Below are 6,311 nucleotides of genomic sequence, written 5' to 3' on the forward strand. Positions count from 1 at the left end.
ATTACAGAGATACAGCCACATCAATGTTCATTGCTGCTCAGTTCACAATAGCCAGATTGTGGAACCAACCTAGATGTCCTTCAATTGATGAATGGATAAAGAAACTGTGGTATATATATACAATGGAATATTACTCAGCCATAAAGGATGATAAAATTATGGCATTTGCAGGCAAATGGATGAAACTGGAGAATATCATGCTAAGTGAGATAAGCCAATTTCAAAAAACCAAAGGAAGAATGATATCGCTAATAAGTGGATGATGACACATAATGGGGGGTGGGAAGGGTTAGTGTTGGGGTTGGAGTTGGGTTTAGGGAGGGGGGCAGGAATGGAGGAAGGAAGGACTGTATAGATGGAGGGCAGGGGTGGGAGGGGTGGGGGGAAGGGAAAAAATTGCAGAATGAATCAAACAACATTAACCTATGTAAATTTATGATTACAAAAATGGTATGCCTTTATGCCATGTACAGACAGAGAAACAACATGTATCCCATTTGCTTACAATAAAAAAAAATGTAAAGAAAAAAAAAGAAACTGTGGCATATATATATACAATGGAATATTAGTCTACCGTAAAGAATGATAAAACTATGGCATTTGCAGGCCAATGGATGAAATTGGAGAATATCAAGCTAAGTGAGGTAAGCCAATCTCAAAAACCCAAAGGACGAATGATCTCACTGATAAGTGAATGAGGACATATAATGTGGGGTGGGAGGGGTTAGCATTTGGGTTAGGGTTAAGGTTAGGGATAAGGAGGGTGGTAAGAATGGAGGAAGGAAGGACTGTATAGAGGGAAAAGAGGAGTGGGAGGGGTGGGGTAAGTTAAAAAAATAACAGAATGAATCAAACAACATTACCTTATGTAAATTTATGATTACACAAATGGTATGCCTTGACTCCATGTACAAATAGAGAAACAACATGTATCCCATTTGTTTACAATTAAAAAAAAAGATAAATAAAAAAATCTACCATCCAAGAAAAGCCCAGGACAAGATGGTTTCTCAGCTCAGTAGTACAAGACCTTCAAAGAAGAACTCATTCCAATGCTTCTCACAGTATTCCAGGATATAGAAAAGGAGGGTACCCTACCAATGAAAGCTACAAAACATTGAGAAAGAAATTGAGGAAGACCTTAGAAGATGGAAATATCTCCCAAGTTCTTGGATAAGCAGAATTAGTATTGTCCAAATGACCATACTATCAAAAGTGCTACACAGATTCAATGCAATTCCAATTAAAATCCCAATGATGTACCTTACAGAAATAGAGCAAGCAATCATGAAATTCATCTGGAAGAATAAGAAACTGAGAATAGCTAAAGCAATTCTTAGCAGGAAGAATGAAACAGGGGGTATTGCAATATCAGAACTATACTACAAAGCAGTAATAACAAAAACGGCATATTATTGGCACCAAAATAGACAGGTAATCAATGGTACAGAACAGAGGACATGGACACACACCCAAATAAATACAATTTTCTAATACAAGACAAAGGTGCCAAAAATATGCAATGGAGAAAAAATAGTCTCTTCAACAAATGGTGCTGGGAAAACTGGAAATCCATATGCAACAGAATGAAACTAAACCCTTATCTCTCACCCTGCACAGAACTCAAATCACAATTGATCAAGGACCTCGAAATCAGACCAGAGACCCTGCATCTTATAGAAGAAAAAGTTGTTCCAAATCTTCAATTTGTTGGCTTAGGATCAGACTTCGTTAACAGGACTCCCATAGCACAAGAAATAAAAGCAAGAATCAATAACTGAGATAGATTCAAACTATATAGCTTTCTCTCAGCAAAAGAAATTATCCACAATGTGAAGAGAGAGCCTACAGAGTGGGAGAATATCTTTGCTACTCATACTTCAGTTAGAGCACTAATTTCCAGAATATATAAAGATCTCAAAGAACTCTACACCAAGAATACAAATAACCCAATCAACAAATGGGCTAGGATATGAACAGATGTTTTACAGAAGATCTACAAGCAATCAACAAACATATGAAAAAATGTTCACCATCTTTAGTAATAAAATAAATTTAAAAAATGAAGGTAGGATTTTAAGGTTTGTGAGAGAAAATCATCAGATTACACATAAGGGGAAACCAACACAAATATCAGCAGATTTCTCAACCCAGACCCAATAAGCAAGAAGAGTGTATAACAATATATTTCAAGTTCTTAAAGAACATGAATGCCAATCAAGAATCTCATACCCAGCAAAAGTAACCTTCAGATTTGATGATGAAGTAAAATCTTTCTATGATTAACATAAGCTAAAAGAACATACATATAGAGAACCTGGAGTAGAGATTATTCTCAGCAAATTATTTCATGAGGGGGATGTGAAAAACAATAATGCAAGTCCACAAATGGAGAAACAACTCTAAAGGAATAGTCAATTAAAGTAGAAACCAATTCAACTTAAAAACCAAAATTAAGCAAAAATGACCAGAAATACAAATCATATCAAAAGAGTGTTAATGTCCTAAACTCATTAATCAAAAGACACTGGAAGGTTGAATTAAAAAGAAAGACCCAACAATATGCAATCTTCAAGACACTTGTCTCATAGAGAAAGACATTCACAAATTAAGATGAAAGGATTAAGAAAAAAAACCACGAGCAGGGACTCAGTAAAAAAGCACATGTCTCCATCCTTATCTCAGAAAATGTGTACTTCAAATCTATGTCAGAAGGGATAATGAAGGACATTTCATACTGCTAATGGGAACAATAAAGCAGCGAGACATAACAATTTTAAATATTTATGCCTCAAACAATGATACATCCATGTACATCAAACTAACCCTTCTCAAATTGAAGAATCAAATAGACTACTATCTAATAATACTGGGTGACTTTAACACACCACTCTCACAAATGGATAGAAACTCTGAACAAAAAATTACAAAGAAACTATAGCATTAAATAATACAATTAATGATATATACTTAATGGGCAGGTATAGAGTATTTCATTCATCATGGAGCAAGTACACTTTCTTCTAGGCAGCTCATGGATTCTTCTGCAAAATAGACCATAAGCTATGCACAAAGTAGCCATTAGTAAATACAAAAAAAAAAAAAACAGAGATACTATCATGTGTTCCATCATCATGATGGAATGCAATTAGAAATCAATGATAAAATAAAAAACAAAAACTTCTCCTACAATTGGAGGCTAAACAATAGGCTATTGAATGATGTAATGACAACAGAAGATATTAGGAAAGAAACAAAAAAATTTCTTAGAGGTAAAAGAAAACAACAAAACAACAGAGCAATGCGGGGGCATCTGGAATTCCATCCAGTGCTTGACAAAGATCCTCTGCAAGATGATTGCAAAGGCTCATCCTAAAAGGAATTGCCAGATGTTTTGCTCCGGAGCATAGTGTTTTTTCTGCTGTGTTTTCTGATAATATATTACTCACTTCAGTCTGAAAGGATTGCTTAAGGGGACGAGGGGAATACAACAAAAATTCCAGAAAATATTACCTACAATCTGAAAAACAATGGGTCTTTACCACTAACAAAATTAAAAATAATTTTGCAACCATGCAGTGAGTCCCTGAAAGCCTCTGGAGAAAATAGTTATAGATCTGCCTTTGTTTCCAACAGGCTAGTTAAATTCTAACGATGGTGGTGGGGTAAAAGAATAAGGTTTCACAACATTCCTTACTTCCTACAAAGAATATGTCATGCCTATAATAAACGTTGGTACACAATAACCATTGGGACCACTGCCCTCCTGTAGCCCCTAACTCAGCAATTTAGATATTAACCAGATGGACCTAGTAGAGATGGTCACATGAGATTACTTGTCTATCGCTTTAACCACAAGAATAATAAGAATAGTCTTAGGTCACATGGAACTTAGATATTAAGGAAATAAACATTGTATTAGCTCATCAATGTAGTTAGATATTCTTAAAACAATTGTGATTAGGTAAGGATAATCTGTAAGGTTGCTGTTTTCTGCCTATGCTTTGGAAACTTCTTTAATATTAACCACAAGACTGCCATTATAGCCTGAAGAAAAATGTATATAAACCCAGCCTTCCCCAGAATAAAGTGGGATTGATTGCACCAGAACTAGAGTCTGTGTCTTTCATTCTCCATCCATTGCCGACGCTGTCTCTCCTCGCCCTGTTTACCTGTGTGGAACCCATGAACTTCTGCTAGGGCTGGACCCTGGCATATCAAAATCTCTGAGACACTCTGAAAGCAGTAAAAAAAGGAAAGTTCATTGCATTGAGCTCATACATTAGAATAATAAAACATCAACAACCAAATGACCTAACATTACATCTCAAAGTCCTAGAAAAAGAAAAACAGATCAACACCAAAAGTAGAAGATGAGAAGTATTTAAAAACATCTGAGATAAATGAAATGGAAACAAAAGTAACAATTCAAAAAATTGACAAAACAAAAAGTTGATTCTTTGTAAAAGTAACAAAATATATTAATTCTTAGCCATACTAAGAAAGAGAAGGATAGAGAATTCAAATTACTAAAAATCATCATAAAAAAGAAAATATCATGATGGACAGCCATTGAAATACATAACATAATTAGAAGTTGCTTTGGAAATCTGTAGTCCACCAAAATAGAAAATATTGAAGATATTGACAAATTTTTGTAAACATATGATCCTCCCAAACTGAATCAGGAAGACATACACAATGTAAGCAGATCAATTTCAAGCACCAAAATAGAAGAAGCCATCAAAAGTCTATCAATGAAGAAAAGCCCAGGACTAGATGGATTCTCAGTTGAACTTTATAAGACCTTTGAAGAAGAACTAATACAAGCAGCTCCTCGGTGGCCAGACCTAGTGCCACATCACCATGTGGGTCACCAGGAAATTTTCTGCTGGTGCCAGGCTCACTCTGAGTTGGAGAAAGATGAGCAGGAGTCTGAGGAGGTTTGGCTAAAACTGGAATAGACCCGAGAGGTGAAGAACTTGAGAAAGAGACCCAATGGGGAGAGTGCTGCTGCCCTGCTGGTGGGAGAGAAGGTACAATTAGCAACCATGGGCTGGGGAGATAGCTCAGTTGGTAGAGTGCTTGCCTCATGAGCACAAGGCCCTGGGTTCAATCTCCAGCACCACAAAAAGAAAAAAAAAAAAAGAAGCCACACTAATGGATAATCCCTTTCAGATGAAGACAGGTGATATGGTGGACATGAAGAAACTGAAGGAAAGGGGAAAGATAAGATTAGTGAGGAGGAGGACCTTCATCTGGGGACAGTACTTTCTGCAGAAACCAACCAGAGGGATGAGAATGCAGACATGATGAAGTACATTGAGGCAGAGCTAAAGAAGAGGAAAGAAATTGTGGCACATGAGGAACAGAAAGTCAAGTCAAAGAATGCAGAGGAATGTCTGCATAAACTACTTGAAAACATCCACGTCTCCTCTGCAAAGAAGACTGAGGAGATGCTTTCCAACCAGATGCTGAGTGGCATCCCCGAGGTGGACCAGGGCACTGATGCAAAAATAAAAAATATTATTTCCACAGAGGATTCCAAGGCCCACCTGTTGGCAGAGCAGCAGAACAAGAACAAAGACAGCGAGACATCCTTCGTGCCCACAAACAGGACTGTGATTTATGTGCAACAAAACTGATTTTTATCATGAGGATCTCAATGCCCCCATCCGGAGAAACAAAGAAGAGCCCAAAGCCCGGCTCTTGTGAGTAGGTGACACAGAGAAGCCAGAGCCAGAGTGGCCCCTCCTAACCACAAGTTTCCTGCTAATGAGAAGACCACTGATGACTATCACTATGAGAAGTTCAAGAAGATGAACAGGCAGTACTGAGACATTGAGGGGATGTGACCAACACTCACTTTCTGCACCCTACCCAGCTGAAGAAGGCCCAGGTGGACCGCTCCTTGGCTGGTGCATTCAGTTTTGGGCAGACACAGTGCAGAAGTAAAAAAGGAAACCCTTCCAAACTCATTCTATGAAACTAGTATCACTCTGATACCAGAACCAGACAAAGATGCATCAAGGAAAGAAAACATTAGCTCAATATCCCTGATGAACATAGATGCAAAAATCCTTTTAAAAATTCTGGCAAGTTGCATAAAAGAACATATTAAAAGGATAGTGCTCCATGATCAAGTGGAGTTTATACCAGGGATGGAAGGCTGGTTCAACATCTGGAAATTAATACATAATTCATTACATCAATAGACTTAAAGTTAAGAATACAACACCCCTTCATGCTCAAAATGGTAGAAAATATAGGGATAGTAGAAACATACCTCAACATTGGAAAGACTATCTATA

At 37.2% G+C, this 6,311-nt stretch overlaps 1 pseudogene; it reads left to right on the plus strand.

Moving 5' to 3' along the window:
• The window catches only part of LOC124973254 (telomere length and silencing protein 1 homolog), a 51,741-nt pseudogene extending 45,904 nt beyond the window's left edge, over nt 1-5,837 (plus strand).
• The last annotated feature ends 474 nt before the right edge of the window (nt 5,838-6,311 follow it).

Source organism: Sciurus carolinensis (genome assembly GCF_902686445.1).
Source record: "Sciurus carolinensis chromosome 14 unlocalized genomic scaffold, mSciCar1.2 scaffold_114_arrow_ctg1, whole genome shotgun sequence".
NCBI classification, from domain to species: Eukaryota; Metazoa; Chordata; class Mammalia; order Rodentia; family Sciuridae; genus Sciurus; species Sciurus carolinensis.